This window comes from Podarcis liolepis, assembly GCF_965112155.1.
Source record: "Podarcis liolepis genome assembly, chromosome: 8".
In the NCBI taxonomy this organism is placed as follows: domain Eukaryota; kingdom Metazoa; phylum Chordata; class Lepidosauria; order Squamata; family Lacertidae; genus Podarcis; species Podarcis liolepis.
In genome coordinates, this window is record NC_139560.1 from 41,385,866 (window position 1) to 41,409,589 (window position 23,724).

The following is a 23,724-nucleotide window of genomic DNA, read 5'->3' on the forward strand; positions in this document are numbered from 1 at the left end:
ATTGAATGCATGGCTTTTTCTTCCAAATGAGCCAGTGTTAAGATTTGTGAACCCCTCATCACTGCAGCGATGATTGAGAGAAAAGGCCATTGACTTGAATTAATTACCAGCATCTCAAAATACTGCTTTGTATCTCTCTACAGAGCATATTATGTTTAGGGGACTGCTGCACAGAGATTAGAACATCACAAAATGCTAACATATATAATATGTGTGTGTGCATTTGTGTATGGCATCTGCATACTGCACTTTCAGGGAGCAGTTCACAAAACAGTATAAAAGTACACTCAAATACAGAGCACAGATTAAAAGCGGTGTTCAAAAACGTATGAACATTAGCATAAAAATAAGCCAAAATCCACCTATAAAACAGCATAACAGCATCAAATCAAAATAAGGCACCCTCAATCCAGTTCAGGGAAAGTAATTTGTGCCAATATCTAAAAGTGTATCAACTTAAAAGCCTAGGAAAATAACTAAGTCCTCATCCAGTACAAAAATATTACAATGCAGGCACCAAGCAAGCCTCTCTGGTGATGTTGTTTCATAATTGGGGTGCTTCACTGAAAAGGCCCTCTCCCTTGAGGCCACTCGCCTCACTTCTGTAACCTTTCAATAGCTGAATATAATTTCTTTTCTCATTTTGGCCATTGAACTGCCACAACTTGGGTAATATTAGGAGTTAACAGCCTAAAATGTGGACATCAAGGTTTTCTCTAATACTCCCAAATACAGAGAAAAGGGAGTTATCAATAAGATTGTAGCAGTCTCCTTTGGTTATGGTATGCCTTGTACATTTAGCCCAAACATAATGCACAGTAAGACATCCACAAGCTATACAATTAGTGAAGTGCTTAGCAGTTGATAGGAATGTGTATTCAAAGTGTAGCCATGGATTAATAGGCTAAAGCTGTGTTACTGGGGAGTGTCAGCCTGCAAGCTCCCTCTTGAAGTGGCTAAACTTCACCTTTCTCCCCCATGCCCCTTCCGAACTCCTGCTCCCTTTCCCAATCCCTTACAACTCTCACCTCAGTCTGCTGTCTATCGGGCACTCTGGCTTCAAACCTCTGCCTCTTTCACCTCTTCTCTTCACCACTGTTCAACTGTAGCTCATGTTTATAGATACATAAGGGACACTTGCCTGGCACCTTCATTATATATATTTAGGCGTCAGGCAAAAATGTTTCTCTACAAACAGGCTTTTGGCGGATTAACATTCTGTGGCCTTTTAAATGTGTTTGTGTGAGGGGGTGGGTGGGTTTGTTTTTGTTCTGTAATGTATTTTCTGTATGTTGTGAACAGCCCTCTGATCTTCAGATGAAGGGTGGTATACAAATTTAATTAATTAATTAATTAATTAATTAATTAAAATAACTGGGGGACAAAACTGAGGTTGAAGTAAAAGGGATACTTTCTTCATGGAAATGTCCAGAAATTCTTTTCAGTAAAAAGCCTGACATTTCATTAGCCAGTGGCTTCAAGACAGTAGTAGAAGTAGAAAACAATGGCAGGGAACAAGGTGGTGGTGGGAAAATATGAAACACATGTACAGTATATTGAATTCAACCCTGGATAAAACACAAAGCAGCCATTACACCAATCACCATGACTATTACTGATGCTCTGTGGTTGCTAGGCATGAAAAGAGGCTTGAATGGAGAGGGCTGATGATGTCACAAAGGCCTAGCTGATCCTCTGAATCTGCAAGAATCTATCTTGTCCCCCTTGTGCATTTCCTGGAGTGGGGGGGGAGAGGATGGTCAATTAGGTCTCTTGTGAAGGCTTGCAGGTTCCCAAACACAGCCCATTACCCTCTTCCACCCCACTCAGCTTCAGGACAATGCTTCTCCTTGTCTGAACCAGGAAAGAGGTTCATACAAACATGGCATATGTACCTTTGGTATCATTACAGTGGTAATTACATATGTGATATAGGTATGTTTAATTTTTATGTGCGCCAATCTAAATATCCGGAGCTCAATAACACTCTTCATATTTGTGATTTTTCCCAAGTTTGGTGAGTACTGATCCAATGGCTATTGCTTGTTCTTGACTTCCTCTTGAGTATGTGGTGCTGGAATAATTTGCTGTAAAGGTTCTCCCTACTGCAATCTGTGGCATGCTGTGGCTCAGTTGTGTCGGTTGATTTATACAGCCCAGTGCTTGGTTGGTTGGTCCTGCCCTTCACCACAGGGCTGGTTTACATTGCCAGTTGTGGCTACATTCATCAAAAATACATATTATTAATTTTGCACTGGCCATAATCTTTAACAATGGGAAACCTGCCACTGATACATCCAGTAATACTGGTAAGAAGCACACACACCCATAAAAGCAGAGCGAAGAGTTGTCCATACAACATATTGAGCCTCAGTTACTACTCTGTATTAGAGGTTGACAGACAAGTGTGGTGCTGAAAATTATTCCCCTTCTCTAGTAGTTTGAAAGCACATCAGTGCAAGTAGATAAATAGGTACCACTGCGGTGGGAAGGTATATGGTGTTTCCATGCATTCTGGCTTCCGTCATGGTGTTCCATTGTGCCTGAAGCAGTTTAATCTTGCTGGCCACATGACCTGGAAAGCTGTCTCCCTTTGCTTAAAGCGAGATGAGCGCCGCACGCCATAGTCACCTTTGACTGGACTTAGACATCCAGGGGTCCTTTACCTTTTACCGTTTTTTGATGCAGCCACTGAGGACGTCTCTCTAGGATGGCATGTCAGCTCAGGAGGCTTTTCGCAGGGTGCCTTCCGACATGAGGTTTATTGTGTTAGTTTTTCTGGTGATAATGCTAGCACTTCTGGCCTGGTTTCTAATGTTCCTTTTACACAGTGTAACATGCTGTGTTTTGGAACTCTGTCTTTTTTACTGATATACTGCCATGTTGCACTGAATTTCATCCATGCCAGTGGGCGTGATGTGATACAACAGCTGGCCCAGTTGAGCATGTCACCACTCTTTATGAACATGCATGCTTCTGTTCCCATGTGATTTACCCATGAAACCAGTGGGGAAAGAACTTTTTCCTAAGTTCGGTGAGTACTGATCCAATGGCTATTGCTTGTTCTTGACTTCCTCTTGAGTATGTGGTGCTGGAATAATTTGCTGTAAAGGTTCTCCCTACTGTAATCTGTGGCATGCTGTGGCTCAGTTGTGTGGGTTGATTTATACAGCCCAGTGCTTGGTTGGTTGGTCCTGCCCTTCACCACAGGGCTGGTTTACATGCCAGTTGTGGCTTTCTAGTTCTACAATCTTAAAAAATACATATTATTAATTTTGCACTGGCCATAATCTTTAACAATGGGAAACCTGCCACTGAACATCCAGTAATACCGATAAGAAGCACACACACTCATAAATGCAGAGAGAAGAGTTATGTATACAACATATTGAGCCTCAGTTACTACTCTGTATTAGAGGATGATAGACAAACATAGTGCTGAGAATTATTCCCCTTCTCTTCGTCTAATGAGGGCTGAAAATATTTGGTATGAATTCTTGCATAAACTGCACACAGACACGAACCATAAATTATTCATGACCTATAATACGATTATTTACTGTCCTTGTGTATAAAAGCCATCCGTATTACAGCAGTGACGCTCTCCTCACCATGAATTCCAAAATAGAAGAGACAGTTCCTTGGATATTATTTTAACTGCCTAACAAGCACAGAGGGATCTGCAATTTCCTTGTCTGGACTGCTCTAAAGTGGCCAAATCCTGGATTGGCAAATTGATAGCAGAGCCTGCAGCATCCAGAGTTGCTATTCATCCCACAGTGATGAGTGAGAGATGAGCAACTGGATCTGGGAGGCACAGCTGGAATAGGAACATCTGTCCTTATTTCATAATAGACTGATGCACTGCCCCATTTTACCTGAAGTAGGCAAGTGTAGCTTAGAATCAGGTAAGGAAAGGAAATACAAAAGCTTGCAGCACAACACTTTGGTAGTATCCAAGGTAAGTCCAAGTGGCAGTTTAGACCAGAGCTGATCTTAGACTTGAGTTTAAATCCTTCCTTAGCAGTGTCCATGTTCTTCAGCCTGGTATATTAATTATACCAGATTATTCAGTTGCATCTTGTGGAGAGAAGGAGTCCCTACTTTTGTAGAAGGGGAGTGGATCCAGCAAAGCTTCCGTGAATGGAACTTGCAGTGGAGGGAGGAGGCAATTTTTGCAATTTCCCTCTTCACTACCTCCCACACTGTTCCAGAGGGTCCCTCAACCCTCTGGAGCAGACTGAGGAAAGGGGGGATACAGAGAAGAGGGAAGGGACACAGCAGTGTCCCATGGATGCAAGCAGAGGTGTCCTTCCCATTGGGGTTACTGGTGCGTTCCACCAGGGTGCCGGCCTCTCGGGGCGCCCCAGTGAGTGGGGGAGCTGTGTGGCTTTGCTGGCGGCCTCCCCTTTCCCTGCACACCAGCCAGCTGCGCCTTGCCAACCATATGGCTGGCTGAGTGCAGCTTCCTTCCCAAGCCTCAGCGGGAGGAGAGCAATCCCTGGAAGAGGCTTAGGGTGGAAGCTGTGCCTGCCAACTATATGGCTGGCAGGCATGCAGCGCTCTCTCTCTCGTCCGCCCTGTGGGAAGAGGGAGGCGGGCGATGGCGAGGGGAAAGCGGAGCATGAGGAGGAGGAAGGAAGGAAGGAAGGAAGGAAGGAAGGAAGGAATTGCCCCCTTTCTTCCTCCTGGGTTTGCAGCCCTGCTTGCATGGTCCCCTTGCCTGTCCTGCTCAGCTACATCTAGCCCGAGCCGTGAGTAGCAGCAGCTGCTGCCCTGGTTTCTCTCTCTCCCTGGAATTGTGCCCTGTGTTTAATGTTACGGGCAACTCTATTCCGGGGAAGGGAAGCCTCCTCACTTTTCTTCTTCTTCTTCTTGGTGGGTGGGCTCCTTCTCCGGCCCTTCCACCCCACCAACAAGGTCCCTAGGGGTTGTAAAGCAAGCCAGACCATTTAGCACCTACCCCATTCATTCCAGCAGCTGGCCATCACCCTCTCACTCCAAGCCCTGCGAAAAATATCATCACCATTACTATTACTATTATTATTATTACTACTAGTAGTAGTACTACTAATACTGCCCTCCACCCATAGATATCAGGGCAGCTCACAACCTGACACAAACTACGGTACCAAGCACATGTTAAAAACTAGAACGAAGGCAAACTTTGTACTTAAACACAAATTGGCCGGGAACTTCATTGTCTGTGTCTTTATTACTTTATTTAAAGAACAACAAACTGGTGGTTGCTTTAACTTTTTGATATGTGGTGATTTGAATCATGAGGATGAAATAGAAGAACTGCTGAGTACTTGAATGAGTCTTGCTTTGGAATTGAGGACTTCATTAGATTTTCTTCTGCCTTTTCATTTTATTTTCATTTGTTCTAAGGGCTTGTTAGAGATAATGTGTAAGCGAGCATGGTGCCGATTCCCTAAAAAAAAGGCCAACAACTCTGGGGAATGGGGGACGGACGCCAGAGGGATCTTTGCACCACAGCCCCGGATATGGTTAAGACGGCCCTGGATGCAAGACTGTTCCATTCCATGAGCAGAATTCCACTCAGGTAACTCAAGATCCAACCCACTTGTTTATTTTTAAAAGCCGCTTAGTGTTACGGAAGGGGGGGGGGCATGTCTTCTTCACTACAATATATTTGCTCAATTTCTCTAGGACTCCATCACCCCTCCCCTGTCCTCCATAATCTCTCAAGTAATCCTGTCAAAATCACTCTGCCAAACCTTTCCTCTGGGCAATGCCAGGTGACAGACTATGTGTACATGGACCATTGTCTTCTCAGGATGTGCTTATCTGCGCATATCTCCGGCTCTGCATATTCCCCCTCCCTCCTCCATCCAGCTCTCTGCATATTCACCCCTCCCTCCTCCATATGTTAATCTGTGTAACCCAACCTCTTAATGTATTCATGATGTAACTGGGATGTATTTTGCACTGTATTCTGGGATATGGAGGGAAATTTCAAAAGTTCATGTCACCCCTTTCTGGCGGTTCAATCTCGCCTTGAACCTGTTGCGCAATAAACTTGGATCTTCTGCAGTTTGCTCCTGCGTCCGGCTGAGCTCATTTTCTTCCGCAGGGACCCACGGACTTAGTCCGATGAGCTGGGTGGCAGAGTAACCCCGCACCCAGATTTTAGCCGTAACACTTAGTAACATTAAATATTCACAATGAACTCAAACAGGAGGTAAAATCTCAGTTACATAAACAGTTAATCATGGACATTATGCTCACATTTTTATTCTTGTACCCTCAGGGTCCCTTCCAACTTTACAATTCTATGATTTGCAGCCCTGAACGTAAAAGAGATAAAGTTTTCTGTTACAGTTCTCTTAGTGCTGGTTAGCTTTTTTCTTTTAGAGATTCGACCAAGCTTTTAGTCTAAGGCTTTCAAGCTGTAGGGATTTTTTTTTAGTTTACACTCTCAAATCTTTATTGGAATATATAACAAAACAGCTTTTCAATAACCGCTTCCTGCAAATGAAGCGGCAACTCATTATTTCCTAGTCACAACCTACTAAGGTGGGAATGAGAGTGGTTTATCTTGTGGTGTTGTGAGGGTTAGGAAGATAAGGACTGCTAAGTGAGAGAGTTCCAGACACCCAGGCTTGAGGGTAGGAGTCCTCATAAAACTGCAGAGAAGTATAAACACATGTTTTATTCTGGATACCTTCCTTGCTTTAAATGCATTATTCCTGTACTGTGTTCTAGGGAAAAGAAACAATAGAAATGTAAACGGGATGGGGGAGATTGTAATGTGCTTTGGAAATTCAAGTGCTATGTTAATTGTCTTCAATAACCACCATCACCAAAATGAGACTCTCAAATTAAGGAACACTCTTAATTGCCGATTGGCTCCATGGAATGATAGTGAACTGAGGGAATTGTGAAATGAATGATCACCTTTGAGAAAGATAGAGCTGTAATGAGCTGAAATGAAGGACAGCTCCTTAAACTATATAAGGAGCATCTAACAATCCTACAAATAAGTTAAGCTGGTCACACTAGTTCTGATTGATTGTATTATAGCATTTGAAAGACTGGAAACGGCAGACTATCATAGACATTATAATGGACTTGGGGGTGGGGAAACCATTTGTTTTAGAAAATGATTTCTGCATCCACTTCCCCCCTCCCTGCTCATATTTGATTATGCAAAGAGGCAGAAGTGTTGATTTTACAAATGATACATCGAGACAGTTCCTTGCTCTTGGGCCTCGCCTGTTCTTCACATTGTTTGCATAGATATGTGCACTGACACTTCATTGCACATGACCTTTTATGTACAATATTGTGACTCAATACATGTAACTGTTAGGAAAGCAGGACTGAGAGCTACCACCTTGATTTTCAATGTTGACCTCAGCAAGCTTTTATTTGATTCTTATTAATTGCCTTCAGATGTCACAATAACCATGGTTCATCATGACAGGAACAAGTATGTGCAGGCCTCAGGCTCACATACTCCCTGCTACTGTGCAGCCATGAGGAAAAGTTTGGAAACTTTTGCCTGTGTTTTCATTAATTATCTGAATACAACGAAGTGTGGTTAATTTTATTCATGGGTTAGCTTGGTTTATTTATTTTTTAAAAATGTCAGCCTCAAACCATAGAGTATAGAGCTGGTTTGTTTCAACAAACCACAGTTAAGAGCATGGCTTGGCAAACTAAGGCCCATGGGCGGGATCAGACCCAATTGCCTTCTAAATCCATCCTGTGGACAGTTCGGGAATCACTGTGCACGCATTCTTTCCCTCTCCCTCACATGGTGGCGGCCCCGGCCCCTCCTCCTGGATTCTCCCCGCTCTGCCTAGAGGAGGAAGGGGGCTGGGCTTTGTTGGTGCCAGCCCCTCTCTGGAGAACTTTTGTGTGCCGCTCATTGTCCCTCCGCTGCCGCTGGTGCCATGGTTGGCTGAGTGCCCCTCTCAAGTGGCCGCCATTTAAAGCAGCCCCCCTCTGGAGCCCTTTCGCGCACCACTCATCGTCTCTCCGCCGCCGCCAGCCCCTGCCGCTCGCAAGACACAGGAGGGACAGTGGACCGGCACCCTGCTGAAAGAGTTTGAGGACCTCTGGTTAAGAGGAACTACTGTTTAGGGTTCAGACATAACACTGAACTGCAGCTAATAAAAAAGTGAAAATGTTCAATCTGCTCCTTTCCTTCATACTAGAGGTAGGATGGAAACAAACAAACCCAAGGCTTGCAAACTGGTACAATTAGCCATGGTCACAATAAACCATCGTGCATTGTGACACCTGAATGCTGCTGAGAAAAACCCTACACAAATTTGAAGAAGGGTGACTGTCTTCTGCAACTGTTTCTCTGCTCTGTCCTTTCCTAGATGCTGCACCCTAAAATAACCTGATAGACTGAAGCACAATTGCTCTTACAAGCACAATGCTTCATTATGTATGCTGTTTTGAAAACAGTTTCCAGAGCTTCAAATATGTCAGCTAAAGCAAGAGAAAAGGCTGTTGATGCTGTTATAAGGTCAGCTTTTCAGCGACTGTGGGCAGCATTTGGTGGCATACTGCCAAACAATCACCATAGCAAACATGGCTGCTCACAGGCAATGATTTAGCTGCTTTGACAATACTAAGTCTCCAGTGAAGTCTAAAGATAAGAATTACTCACCCTGCACAGAAACAATTATTTAAAGAAGGGCACAAATCATGGTTCAAGCTACAAAACATTACGTATTTTATCCCATATCTTTAGGGGAGAGGTCCCACACTTGTGTAGTCAAAACCACAGTACCCCCACACATTACAGAAATATTGGCAGACAGTGGAACCCTGAGGTTTACAGAAGTATAAAAACATCTTGTGGGGGAGGAATATGCAAAGAGTGCATAAAGAATACAGACATTTTAAATGCAGGCTTCTTGTGCATTCTTTCAAAAATATCCACAGAAAACGTGATGCTTCCAGCAAACTGAAAAAGGATAGAATTAGGCTCCTCACTTCTTCCTTATCACACACAAAGGACACACAACCCACTTCTCCTCAACTGCTGTGTGCAGAAAAGCTGAGGAGAGGGTTAAGGCCTGCCTCCCAACTCATCTGTTTATCAGGGAGACAACTTAAACTTCCATTAGAGTGTGAGCTGGGCAGAGATCTCCACACACCCCATACTTTTCTATTTTAACTTGTTTTCTGTTTGCCACTGTAGTCAAAACTGAGAGGCTGGTGGGGATGGACTTACTTGGTAAGCCTGATATGTCTCCTGGGCCAGTGGTGGCATTGGTGAGCCAACCCTGTGAGAAAGCCACTCTTATTAGTGACATGCCTCTATAAACAAATGCAAAGTGCTCCAATACTGGGCAGCAATTATAGGTAAAGTAAAAGGGAGTTCAAGGATGGAGGAGAGCTGTAACTCACTCAGCTTTCTATGAAGTTGGCCAGGCATAGGCAAACTCAACCCTCCAGATGTTTTGGGACTACAATTCCCATCATCTCTGACCACTGGTCCTGTTAGCTAGGGATGATGGGAGTTGTAGTCCCAAAACATCTGGAGGGCTGAGTTTGCCTTTGCCTGGAGTTGGCTATAGAGAAGTTCTTCTACCTATACCTCTTTAACTGAAATGTTTTAGCAAAGCAATTACTCACTGGGTTGCATAACATGAGATTCAACTGGATTGAAACCTGCTGTACTGTTTTAGTTTCCAACATAAGGAATTATATCTACTGGATTGTTGCCCTCTGGTAGACTAAAAAAATATCCTGTCTTTCTTTCCCTTATTTCAACTTGTACAACAAACTCAGAAACAAGAGTGAGAAACAAGTATTTCCTGCACACACATCCAGAGAATTCACAGCAAGTCTGTAAGTACTTGGGTATAATTTGTATCCTCTTGTTCTGAGCTTAACTGCAATTTAGTTGATGAATACCAATCCTACTGTTACCCATACGTAAATAGCAAAATCTCTCAAAAGAGCAGCAAGGTCAGGTCATAGGCAACAGAACTTGCAACAAAAAGGTGTGTCTAATGCTTGTCAGTGAAACATATTTAGTCTCTGCTGAAACAAGGTCACCATGCTGACCCACATTTAAGGCAGACCTGCAAGTTCTCCTGCTCTCATCAAGAAATGCTTGTATGGCTAGCTAAACTCCCTGTCTGAAACCGGATCCTCCAAGTTCATCTTCCTTCTGGTCAGTTTCACCTTCACTGAGATTTTCCAGCAATGCTATTGACAATTAAACTGTCCAAGAACTCAGCCTGAGGAATCTAAGCAAATCACTTTGCAATGCAACTCAGCACTTTGTCAGCTAATTAGCTTGTATTGTGTAACACAGTTCACAGCTCAGTCTGCCTGGAAGTCACCGGGATTCTACCCCACACAGCTCTATCATTCTTGCCTTTCTGAGCTTAATGGTTTTGCTGAACCTTCTGCCAATAGAGATCAGGGCAGATCTTCTCACAATACCGTCTCTCTGTAGCTTACCAAATCCAAGCTGCTAAACTGCTCAGCTCTACCTTTACAGAAATCCCCTAGCTTAAAATTTTCAACCAATAGATTAATAAGGGCTTGGACCTACTCATGACCCATAAACAAGGCAATAAGCAGCATCCTAATGCATTTAATTTTAAGATGCATTTAAGAAAGAGCATCCCTAAGAAAGCAAATATTAATACATCCACCTTATTTTACTATTATAACAGGCTGAATTCCTGAGATAGGGAACAGCACCTATTTCACTTACTTGGAGTTTCCAAAAGTGAAAAAAGCACTTTAATTGATCATGCCTTTTGCAAGTGACACCTCCATCTAAAGTTCAGAGGGTGGCTATGAGAAAGAGGGTCTTTCAGTGGTGCCTCCCTACACCCCTGCCAGCCATGGAATGCTATCCCTAAAAAATATTAAGCTGGTCATTCATTTATATCGGAAGACATAGCCCTCCCAAAGCTTTACATTTTGTGCTTGTGGGAGGTTTTCTGCCTTTTCCCCCTGGCTGGAGTCTCAGCTCTGTAATATGTCTCTTCCATATATATCACCATCATTATATCACAGACTTCTGGAGTTGGAAGGGACCACAAGGGTCATCTAGTCCAATGCCCTGCAATGCCAATCTACATGTGACATTAAATGCTTCTCTGTATTAAGCATGCAGAGTTTTTTTCAGAGACAAATAGCATCAGGTTGGGGGGAGTTGGTGGTTATTGGGACTGTAGCAGGCACAGAGGGGAAGTTTAATCCTATCCCCCCTGCCCCCCATGACCCTGACGGCAATCCCACATTCTGAAGCTGCTATTTTCTCCTCCTTTTCCCCTCCTCCTGCAACTTTCACCCACTCTCTCCATCTTTCTTCCCTCCGAGCTCCACCAGGCACTCTGCTCACACTTCTAATAGCACTGCCAGCCAACTGGGGAGGGGACCCTGTAGGGCTGCTGCAATGGCCCATGCCAGCAACCAGATTCCTCTGCCAAGGCATCCAGAGGTGCTTGCGTGCCTCACTCAGCCACCTAGAATGGTGGAGGAGCAGCCTGAGAAGTACATGGACGGATGGGCTCCAAGCCGTTCCATGGAGAGGCATGATTTCTGCACACACACACACACACACACACACACACACACCCCAGGCCTGCATCCTTGACAAAGGCCAACCCCCACATACACCTCTGCTGAACCCATTAATCATCAGCATTTAAAGATCTGTAATATAAAAAGCTTGCAGGTTAGATTCAAATACACATTTAGCATCATGTGTAGTTTGGTTCTAAAAGTTTTTTTAAATGTTGACCAGTGAAAGGTCCAGTTAACAGGGCAGCTTGTTGTAGCTCTGATATATTTTTTGCATTTACTGCTTTGAGTGAATTCATGGAACAGTCCAAAGTAAAATTCTGGCAGACTAGTACTATGAAGTGTTGAGGCCAGATACATTTTATACCCATATTAGGCTGTGGAGCAAGTTCAGAGCTGGATTCAACAGTTCCCTTGTTTGCAACTTTGAAGAAGTGAGTGATAGCATCTTAACAGTACAATCACAATCCACAGGGGTTCCATGGAAACATAGGCTATCATCAGTAATAGCACCAGCTACTTAATAAATAAAACAATATAGCTAAGATGAAATCAGAAAAAAACACCAAATCACTGAAGAGGGTAGAAATAGTAACAAACTTGTCAGAAAAAAATAGATGACACACGGAAATCTATAGAAACCTCATAATAGAACAAAGTGAATAGAAACATACAGTTTAAAAAAACTAAGGCTGGAGCATACTTATGTGATAGTAAGTACCAGTGAAGCCAATGAGACTTCCTTCCAAGTAATCCTGCTAAGATCAGGTTGCACATTGGAAAATTGAGTTGTGAATCAAATCATACATTTTACGTTTTACAAAACTTCACCACGGACAGCCCTGTGTTAACTGACTGGATACCTATGTATCTGAAAAAACCAGAGTGTCATTCTTAGCATTTCCCTATCTAGTCATTTATGCAATCCCTTTCATTACAATATTTAAGTGCGGTCGTATTATCCAAAACACTCAGCTGACCAGCTGACAAACTACCTACTCAGCAAATTCTCACTTCAAAATATACCATCAACAAATGGCTAGAAAAGGGATGCTGATCAAGGAAAGCAGCATATAACATGTGTTTAAATCCATGCTCATTCAGGAATGCACTATGCACTCAAGTTACTTCCTGAATAAGGAATCTCTCTCCATTAAGAGCTATTAAAGCTATCTTGCAGTTCTCTTGCCCATGGGTTTGCTTGTAGATACAGCTCCAGAGAGAATTTGCCACATTACCAAACTTACTGAATCACTGAAAAGTCCAGTCTCACGGCAACAGTTCTTTCAGCAAAATATTTTATTTATTAGCATGCACATCCAAATTACATCACACCCTTTGGGGAGAGGAAGACTGAATGTTGCAATGTGAAATTCAACATCAGCAAGTAAAGTGTGCACTGGATATGCAAATTCAAAATATTGTGCCTGGACTGGATGAATACAGCTTCTGCGTCAACTATGAAGTTATTTCTCTGTTACCTGCTGATTTTGTTAACAAACTCTTCATTTTTGCACTTGACCCCCACTCCATTTTCTAGCTTGCCTTGGAATGGTACTGGATCCCCATGTAAACGCAATGCATAAATATGCACCCATTCATCTATGAACTCTGGGGTCAGATTTAGAGACCTATAAGACTGGTGCTGTTGGAGCCAGTTATTTTTGTTATTTTGCACAAAGCTCATAAGACAGCATCTGCTTAACATGGTAGAACAAATACTATGAAATCCTAATACAAAATCAATAAAAGCTGCCAAAGCAATTATTACCGGAAGATTTAAAAAACAAAAAAAGTAATAAGAACTGCACAGAAACCTGTTGATTTAAAGCAGAGTCTCGTGCCCAGCGGAAGGATGAGGAGTACGTGCTGCATACTCTATATTGCTTTATTTACAGTTCAAAGCTGGTATATTACAGAAAGACATCTTGCCTCTGCCGGAGCAGAGAAAATGCATCCTCTCTCCTCAACAGCTCGGAGAGAATCACACAGAGAAAAACAGGAAACCAGTGTACGTCACATCCAGCCTCCCTTTCCCGTGAGAAACTCCAACAGTACAGACTGTGGAATGTAAACACCTGTCTCGTGACAAGCCCTTTTGCTGCACAGTGAAGGAAAGCAGAAACCAACATCCTCCCCCTTTCTGTGAACATCACTGGGCAGCGTGTTCGTACAATATCAGTACAAACCCAACTTCTGCACATAGGTACAGTGTTGATCCCTTGATACAATTTTGGACAATACATCAGCAGGAATTTCATTACCTGGCATATAGGATACCGTTACGAGTCCCTTCTGAATACATTCCCTAGCATGCTGCAACTTTAATTGCAAGTGTTTCGTGCTTTGCTTACAACCTTCAGATTTCAGCAAAGCCAAACATGCTTTGTTGTCCTGGTAAACCTGGATTGGACATTTGACAGGAATTTTCATATCTTTGCACAATTGTACTAACCATTCACAATCCTTAAGTGAATAAGACAGTGCATTCAGTTCAGCTTCACAAGTACTTAAGCTAACTGTTGTTTGCTTCTTGCATGACCAATCAAACAGACCCTGATTGTACATGTAGCAAACTCCAGATGTACTTTTCCTGTCTGTAGTGTCACTTCCAAAACTTGCATCTGCAAATATCTCAAGACCACCAGACTTCTGATTGTTAAGTCTCAGTCTGTAATGCATAGTGCCTTTCAAATACCGCGCTATGCGCTTCAGAGCCTTCCAATCCTTGACACTAGGATTGTTGACTTGTCTGCTTAGCAAATTACAGCTAACAGCAATGTCTGGTCTTGAACATCTGGCAATGAAGTTTAGCTTGCCTAGCACACTTCTGTACAGTGTAGTGTCAGAAAATGCTTCTTCAGTGTCATCTACCTGATAACCTGTTGTCATCGGTGTGTCTACAGGGTTAGCATCCATTAGGTTTAGTTTACTTAACACATCAGCAATTTTCCGTGACTGGTGTACTAGTATGTTACCATCTTGATCTTTCTCTATTTCCAGAGATAGGTAGTTGTTTACCTCACCAAGATCTTTCATGTCAAAATGCTCTTTCAGTTGAGCTAGGGCGTTATTGTACATTGCGACATCTTTCCAAAAGAATAATAAATCATCAACATAAAACAAACAGTACAGTTTCTTTTGCCCCTCCTCTTTGACAAATACACATGGATCAGCTTTCCCTTGCTGAAAACCTAGAGAAAACAATACTTCAGTGAGTTTTGTGTGCCAACACCGTGCACTTTGTTTGAGACCATAAAGGGATTTCTTCAGAGCACAAACAAATCCCTGTTTTACCTGTACGCCATCAGGTGGAAGCATATAAAGTGATTCATCCAGAGATCCGTACAGAAAAGCTGTATTAATATCATGGTGACTTATGTGTAGATTTTCCTCTGCAGCTAGCTTGAGCATAAGCCTAATGCTCTCATATCTCACTGTGGGTGAGTAGGTCTCGTGATAGTCTTCACCTGGTACCTGTGCAAAACCTCTGGCTACCAATCTGGCTTTGTGCCTGACTATCTTGCCATTTTGATCTGTCTTCGCTTTGAAGACCCATTTGCTTCCAAGCAGTTTCATTCCTGGAACTACTGGAACTAGTTCCCATGTTTTGTTCCTTTCTAAGGAATCAAGCTCAGCCTTCATGGCATTTAACCATGGCTCAGCTTCCTTTGAATCCAAACCCTGGATTTCTTGGAAACTTGAAGGTTCAAATACCTTCTTGGAGCTTTTAACAGCTGTTACTGCTATCGTAGCAAATTCATCAGCAAATCTCTTTGGAGGTTTGCCTTTTGTGGCTCTCTGTGACCTACGAATTAGCCTTAAGTCTTCAACACTCTCCTCTTCCTTCTTGGGAGAAAAACGACCTATTGTGAACAATGGTTCTTCCAATTCTTGATCAGAGCTTTCAGAGGGTCGCATAGAGGCTTTCGCACTCTTGAAATCCTCTGAATCACCCGATTCAGTTTCAGATTCAGACTCAGAACCTTCATCAGTGGGTGTGGGTTGTTGTGGTTGCTTTTGACTATCCTCAGTCTCATCACCGTCATCAGGATAACATTGGAAAATTCCCACATTCTCCCCCCACTTTGCATTGTACTCAACACTTCTCGTGAGCTTAATTGTCTTAGAGTCAGTCATCATTATTCTGTAAGACCCTTTCTGATAACCTAGAAAGATACCATGCAATCCACGCTTGTCTAACTTGGAGTTCTGTGGTGAGTGAACCCACATGTCAGAACCAAAAATCTTCATGTGTTTGATGTATGGCTTCTTGCCAAACATCTTCTCATAGGGGGTACAACCAATCGCTGAAGATAACCTGCGATTGTAACTGTAAGCAAAACACGAGAGAGCTTCGGCCCAATAACTCTCTGGAAGATTGGCATCATGCAGCAAGGTTTTTAACCCTTGAAGCAATGTCTGATTTGCCCGTTCCGCAAGTCCATTCTGCCATGGCGAGCGAGGACTAGACAAATCGTGTTGAATTCCTTTCTCAGTCAGAAAAGCTTCAAACTGCTGAGAAGTGAATTCTCCCCCGCGATCACTGAAAAGAGTCTTTATCTTCTTACCATGCACATTTTCCAACCAAGCACAGAATTCCTTGAACCTAGGAAAAGCCTCTGATTTCTGCTTGAGATTGTACACAAAAATATATCTAGAAAATGCATCAATGAGAACCATGAAGTACCTATTGCCACCCAAAGAGGGCGCTAGTGGTCCAACCAAATCTGCATGAACAACCTGGTATGGTTCCGTAGCTTGCCTACTAGACACCTTACCTTTCGCAGCCATTTTCACCTTGTTTGCTGCGCATGCTTTGCACTTCATGTGGTACCTGCAGGGTTTAAGAGTCATACCTTCAACCAAGGCAGGCATTTTAGATACTGCCTCAAAATGCAAATGACCAAATTTTCGGTGAAAATCATGAATACATTCTGCATGCAAACTTTTGTTAGAACCTGCAATGCAACAAGTGTCATCCTTTTCAACATCATCATAATACAAAACAAACAAACGATCAACATATTCAGCATGCAATACATAATCATTTTTCTTTGTGATGATGCACTTCTTGTTCTTGAAGGACACGTCAATGTTCCGCTCATTCAACTGTCCAACGCTGAGCAGATTATGTTTGGCGTCTGGCACGTAAAGCACATTCTGTATCGATAAGTCCAAACTGTGAAGAACAACAGTTCCGTAGCCTTTACTCGGAATAGTGTGGTCATCCGCCTGGTGAATCGCACCTTCCTGCGGTGTAAAAGACACAAACAGTCTCTTATCGTTGCACATATGGTGGGTTGCTGCTGAATCAACAACGAAGAAAGATCTAGACGTCTTCTGGACCTCTGCAACCTTTGGAGTGAAGCGTGAAACCATAGCCTTGTGCTGCGTTGTCCTAGACACCGGACCTTTGCCTTTGCCTCGGCCTTTTCCACGCGATGAGCTTTCGCTGCGCTGCTCTGTCTTGGCCCTGGGATATCTGCATTCCCTCTTCATATGGCCTAGACGTCCACACGAGTAGCATTTCACTGCCTTCAAAGCTTTGGCGCCATCTGGTGGTTCCACTGCACTATGGGATGACGTCTGTGAAGACTCCCCCTTGCCCATGCAGCTAGCACCCCGGCGATCTGCTTCATTCAATATCACGGCAGTTACATAGTCCACTGTCAGCTGAGCGGTTGGCTGCACAGCAATCTGGGTTGCAACAGACTCCCAACCTGAACCCAAAGATTGTAGTATCATGAAAGAATACACAGCCTCTGGAAAGTTGAGTCCTCTCTGTTGCAGCTCATGTCTCAGATTTTGCATCTCCATCAGATGTAAACGCACATCTCCACCTTCAGCAAGAGCCATATTATGCAGCTTGTTAAAGTAAAACATAGTAGATCCAGCTTCTGTCCTTAAGTGAGCCTCTCTCAAAGCGTGCCAAATTTCTCTGGCTGAGGTCTTATGACATTGCAGGGGGTTGGACTAAATGGCCCTTGGGGTTCCCCCAACTCTAAAATTCTATGATTCTATGAATGTCTAGCCAAAAACATTAAAAAGCATTTGCCTACTACTAATTTTTTTATTAAGGTTGGTGCTGGTAAGATTTCTGTGGGTGGCATTCCATTAATACAGCAGCACAACTGGAAAGCTCTCAAAAACAGGATAGGCTGAGAGGAGGTCTCCAAAGATGGTCTAATCGCAGTGGCTGCAAAGCTGCTTCCCTCCCTCAGGATGACAGCAAGCTGCAATCCCACCACCAACCAAAGAAAAAGGGCAAGTGTGGGAGACTGCAGATGCACCATGGTGGGTCCTCCCAGGATACTGGGGCTTTGGCACATGCCCGACAATGCTGGTGCTCGATGCAATATGAATTACCCGAGATCACACTGGCCTATCTATTCTGAATGTATTCTGATTGTTCTTATATGATGGCAATAAAGGTTACTTGACTTGACTTGACTTGAATATGAATTACCAACCCTTATAATTACTTTCAAAATCTGACTTTTGACTTGTTCCCAAGTCAAAGAAGCATAGAAACTGCTGGTGTGACTTAAACCATATGGGACAGCAAAAGCCAATGCAAGAGGCAGTCCAAGAACATACCAAATAAAGGAGGCCCCTGGGCACACAGACATCTGCTGCCCTGATAGGTCAAACTACCTACAGTTTTCAGAAAGCACACTTGGATGTTTGGAGCTGCAGACTTTATAAAAGGGTGCTCCAAGAGAATGAAATTTTGGAGGAAGTAAGCTTTACTTAATACTGTGCAACTCTTTCACAAAGAAGAAAGGGTGGTGGATGCCGGAGGTTTCAATTCCTTGTTGTGACCCTAGAATTGCTTCCCATCATATACCCAATCATGGGAACAGTTTGGTCTCTACTATCATTACATATAACTTTTGGGGTAGAAAATATTACTCCTCACATCTTACAGGTCTTCTTATCATTCTGCCTCTTGATGTAGTCTCAGGCATCTCAGTGTCTGAAACCCTCTCTGCCAATTTGTACTGCAATCATTTCATTGTTCTGCCTTGAGACTCTAGTCTCGCTTGTGACAAGGTCTTTTTGAAATCCCTCAAGGAAAAACAGGCCCTTTGCGGTTTTTATTTCTGAAGGTTTGACATTTTGTACATGGCTGTATCAAGTCTTCAATTTGAGCACACATACCTGGCTGATAAACAACTTCTTGAGCCCTTCTTTCATCTACTTCCAAACCCAGTATATCTAGTATTAGTTCCTTGTGGTACTATAATTTTATTATTTATTTCAAAAATAAACTAGTACATAATGGACCATTAATTCATCTCCATAAGCATAGATATCTCCTAGAACTTCCACTTTTCTTTCTGGCAATTTTTGTAAAAATCCATTAAAAAAGAAGAAGCTATCATTTGCAGTAGCCATTCAAAATTCCAGCAGGTGAAGGGTGGTACCTCTGGTGCGAAACATGTCGTGCTCCTAGTGGGGTAGTTTGTCCCCCTTTGGTCCCTGTTCTGCACTTAGCTCTCACTTGTGACTCCTAGAACTGTCAGCATGCAACAGTGGCCACACCCCAGGAAACGGCTTTGATTGGCCAGCTAAACCAGGTGAGGGGAACCAATGGGTCTCAAGCCCTCAGTGGGTTCCCCTGCATGTGAAGACAGGCTTCAGTGGATTGAGTGGATGAGACTAATAGTGGGTCTAATAGTCAAGAAGCCAGTTTCTACATGTGCTGTAGAGGGAAGTGAGGGATAGATGTGGCTCATCAACCTGGGAAGGTAGTCCATTTAGGAGAAGGAAAACTGATTCTAAACTTCCATTGCCTTGCAGCCATACTCATTCATGAGAAAGACTTTGGGAGTAAACCTTGAGGAAAAATCTGTACCTGCTGTCTTGTAGGAAATCTTTGGGAGCAGAAAAGGCTAATACGTAAACCCTACCCAAATCTGGAGTGCAGTCCCTAAGACGGTTGGATGGCATCTTGTATGCCTCTTTCTGGCAACTCCTGCAGCCACACTGCTGCCAAATATATTGCTCTGCCTCTCTTTGGATCACATTAGCAATGCAGAGAGGAAGGTCTTTTCTCCTGGGCCGCTGAGAACCTCCATACACACTGCCCAGGCTTGTGCCCTGGAGGGGTCACTTACATGCTGCTAGCACAGCAAAAACAACATGGGAGACAGCCGATATGAGTTACCAGTCTTTGCAGCCACAGCTGGTACTGTGATTCTCCAGTGTGAGTTCACCCTTGAAGGTGCACTCCACTGTGTCTCAGGACAGATGGATGCCAACAAAAGTCTCAGTTCTGGTATTGACAAGGATGACATCATAAAGGACATCAGGTTCCACAGTTTCGAGTCTCAGCTGGGGTTCCCCAAAACATAGGGGTGGAATTTTTTTGCTTTCCAAAACATCTGAAGGGCACCAGTTTGGAGAAGGCTGGTTGACAGCTTTAGTCACAGAGAAAGCAGCAGTCTGAAGCTAAAGAAACTGAAAAGTCTGTGGTGACATCATCAAATAAAACACGAGAGTTCCCATGCTGCATTTCTGCCTGTCCATGATTAGAAACATCCATAGAAATCAATGGGCCAACAAACAGGAAGATCTGTAACCCCCACAACATTGAATGTACAGCACTGAAGCCTGGGTCACTTCAACCCTGGTTACTGTCCTGAGCAGCACCACACCATCAAGGGCTTGGGAATGCTTACCAACTGGTTGAAGAATGTAGTGCTCATCTACACGGAAGGGGTCTAGGGAGCCAAGATGGAATCTACATCCTGAGGAAGTGTTTATGAACACAAGTATCAATAATAGAAGATTCCTGGATCTTAATGATCACTACAACAGCAGGATCTGGCTGCTCCAGACCTTTTGTAATTACTAACCCAGCAGGGAGACTCATAAACAGAAAACTCCTCAGCAAAAGTCCAGTTAAGTATGTTTATAGCAAACCTATAGATTACAACTGAAGACCTGGTCTCCAAAGATAACACAATGCAATTAAAAAGAGAGTAATTTTGGTCAAACCAATAAGCAAGGTCTCAGACATAACACAAACTGAAGGCAATGCACACAATTTAATAGCAATCTTACTAGGATTGCCTCTTTAGAGAAGTAGGATTACAAGTCAGAAGGAATTCACTTTGGGTTTCCAACTCTAGGGAACACTGTGGTGAAACACAAAGCCTTATGAAAACATGTACTGTAACCTGGAAACAATTGAGGCTTCAATCACTCACAGTGGAATGCTTACATTCATGTAAGACTAAAAGAAGAAAATGCTCAGCATTCAGTGACAGGATTTCATGGTGAATAATTGCATGGATTTAGGGAGAGAAAAAACCCTGTTATGGATTCTGAAAATCCGGCTGCCAGCAAGATTCTCTCTGGAATGTGATCAAGCTATGATATGAGATTTCCATGCTAAAGACTTTTGCATGTTTTCCAAATACCTAAAGGAAATATTAATCTCTCGTTATATAAAAACATAGGAGGAAAAACAACAAACCCCAGAATGTTAACTAGCCTATCCAGCTTATGTCCAAAATGAATAGTTCTGTCTCCCTATGTCAGACCATAGTCCTGACTGAGCCAGAGATGCAAGCGACTTGTCATGCATAATGTGTAGTGACTATGGATGGGAACATTAATTCCCACTTTGATCAAAATGATGACTCTAGTCAGTCCAGTTAGGTTTAGCTGAAGTTTTCTCCTGCAGATGGGCATATGTATCTGTAGGGAGCCTCCTTCCTACAGTTACAAAGAGGAATCTCTTTTGCAGGACCCAATATTGCCCCATTATTCAATTCATATTAGCATGGTTTTTCTCTGGAATGTGATGAAGCTGAGAGCTGTGACCTCTGCTTGTGAAATAAAAAACATTAAACCTTTCAAATGTAAACCTCATGGCTTTTTGCAGGAGGAGCATGGTCCTGGCAACCACAAATTTTTGGTCAGTCATGCATATGTCCAAGGTCAGCTTAAATTTATAGACCCTTGGTGTGTGCATGTGTGATCACTTTCCCAGGACCCCATTTTCAATGGCAACCCCAGAGTAAATGTTGCATGCCCTTAGGACAGTGTCCTTCAGCCTTGGGCCCACATATGTTGTTTGACAACAATTCCCATTACCTATTGGCTACGTTGGCTGGGAATGATGGGAATTGTAGTGAGCTGCCCTGAGACCTCTGGGTATAGGGCGGTATATAAATTAAATAAATAATAATAATAATAAAGAAATTAATTAGTAAGTGTTCAGTTAAAAAGGTAAAGGGACCCCTGACCATTAGGTCCAGTTGCGGACGACTCTGGGGTTGCGGCGCTCATCTCGCTTTATTGGCCGAGGGAGCTGGCGTACAGCTTCTGGGTCATGTGGCCAGCATGACTAAGCCGCTTCTGGCGAACCAGAGCAGCACATGGAAACACCGTTTACCTTCCCGCCAGAGTGGTACCTAATTATCTACTTGCACTTTGATGTGCTTTCGAACTGCTAGGTTGGCAGGAGCTGGGACCGGGCAACGGGAGCTCACCCCATTGCAGGGATTCGAACCACCGACCTTCTGATCCGCAAGTCCTAGGCTCTGTGGTTTAACCCACAGCGCCACCCGCATCCCTATGTTCAGGGGCCTTCAGTAAATACAATGCCCTTTCTCTAGAAATTTTAGTATGAGTTATTATTGAAAATATATACTGGACTCTAGGTTACATTTTTCACCACAGGCCTTTTTTCAAATGCAAACCAGGCCTTATTTGAATGACTTATTCCTAGGAGGATTCTTTTTACAGGCCCAATAATCTCGGACATAACTGAAACTTGTGAAACCAAGTGTAAGAGAAGAGGGTAAGAGTCATTTGTAATCCCAATGGTAAATTATAAAATGGGTTTTGATCTCTCTGTTGTGTAGCCCCCCACCCCCACCCAAAAGAAGTTCTTCCCCATCACAAGTGATGTAAAGGTTTTCAAAAACTTTTTAAAATGCATGAAAAAATAAATAAAAATCCTGTCTTTATTTTAGTATTCCTCATTTTCTGCTACGCATTGTGTGCTACATTCCATTAAAGAGAAACCATATTTTATCACAAAATTGGCTGCAACTCAGTTGGGTTAAATGACCCACACATATCCCTTACCTACTTCACAAGGGTATTGTAAAACTTATCTAAATAAATTCTACAAAGCACTGTGAAATCCTTGGATGACACATGCTTTGGATAAAAAGCATTATCACTGTATTGAAGTTGTTGTACACATGCCATTGTTCCATGACAAAATATGGAGACTGGCAGGCAGATGCATATTTATTAGCACTCTGATCTAAGATTAGTTTGCTATTATCCTGCTCTAATCTCTAAAGCAGGGGTGGGGAGTGGGGGTTACCCAAGGATGAGAACTGATCTTGACTGGAACCAGACATATTTTTGAAGAGTGCAAAATATTGGAAGGAAAGACCGCTAGACCTTGTGTGGAGACAAGTGGATGCTTCTGTTTACTTTGATATGAATGCATTTAATAAGCATGGACTAAGTCCCATCGACTCTCTCAAGGTCAGACATGCGGAGGTCCCACGGTTTGAGTCACTTTGGAACACTGATTGGAGATTATATTGGCAGAACAACACAGAAGTGTTGGGAAAGGCAATTTGAGGTGGAGGCTGATACTAGACCCAGGAAAGAAGATACCTTTAAACAACCACATGCCCTTCTATTTTTGAGCTGGAAGGGACACAGGATACAGGCAGGCATTTGGAGCAGGGGGAAACCAATGCTTGCCTACCCAGAGGAAAAATATGCCATTACGGAACTGAGCAGACTCCAGTTTTTTATTGTTCAAGCACCATTTATGGCCATTTCACTTATTTCAAAGGCAGCACACAGACTCCAATTAACTCTGCATCCAGTGTGAGCTGACTGCTGCTTTGTGAAGCCATGGGCGTAGCTTCTCCCCCTAAATGAAGTAAATAAATAAAAATACTTAACTAAAAGCAGAAAGAATCAGAATATTTGAAATTGAAATGCTCATTGAGGTCACTTGGATGATGTTATGGCACATTTTAGCAACGCAACAGGCAACCTGACTGAGCGATAGGTGTGGCTTCCACGAACTGATCAGTTGCATAGCAGGTAGCTCCATTCTGGAAGAGAACAAGTGGGTGTCTGTCCTGCCACCCCCCCCCCCAATCCTGGCTATGCCCATGTGTGAAGCTGTGT

The 23,724-nt window shown here is 43.1% G+C and overlaps 1 protein-coding gene and 2 long non-coding RNA genes across 50 annotated transcripts in view; 2 read left to right on the forward strand and 1 right to left on the reverse strand.

Moving 5' to 3' along the window:
* Window positions 1–23,724, reverse strand: part of DTNA (dystrobrevin alpha) — a 194,544-nt gene that overhangs the window by 122,591 nt on the left and 48,229 nt on the right. The window lies entirely within an intron of this gene.
* Window positions 1–23,724, forward strand: part of LOC310713781 — a 91,209-nt gene that overhangs the window by 22,855 nt on the left and 44,630 nt on the right. The gene's annotated exons all lie outside the window — the stretch shown is intronic.
* On the forward strand, window positions 1,722–19,103 carry LOC310713780. 2 transcript variants are annotated; one of them, XR_014529456.1, is made up of 3 exons: window positions 1,722–1,914; window positions 9,781–13,357; window positions 17,489–19,103. It is a non-coding gene; the product is annotated as an uncharacterized lncRNA (long non-coding RNA). The 2 variants fall into 2 exon arrangements; XR_014529457.1 differs by having other exon boundaries at window positions 9,781–9,840; window positions 17,763–18,126.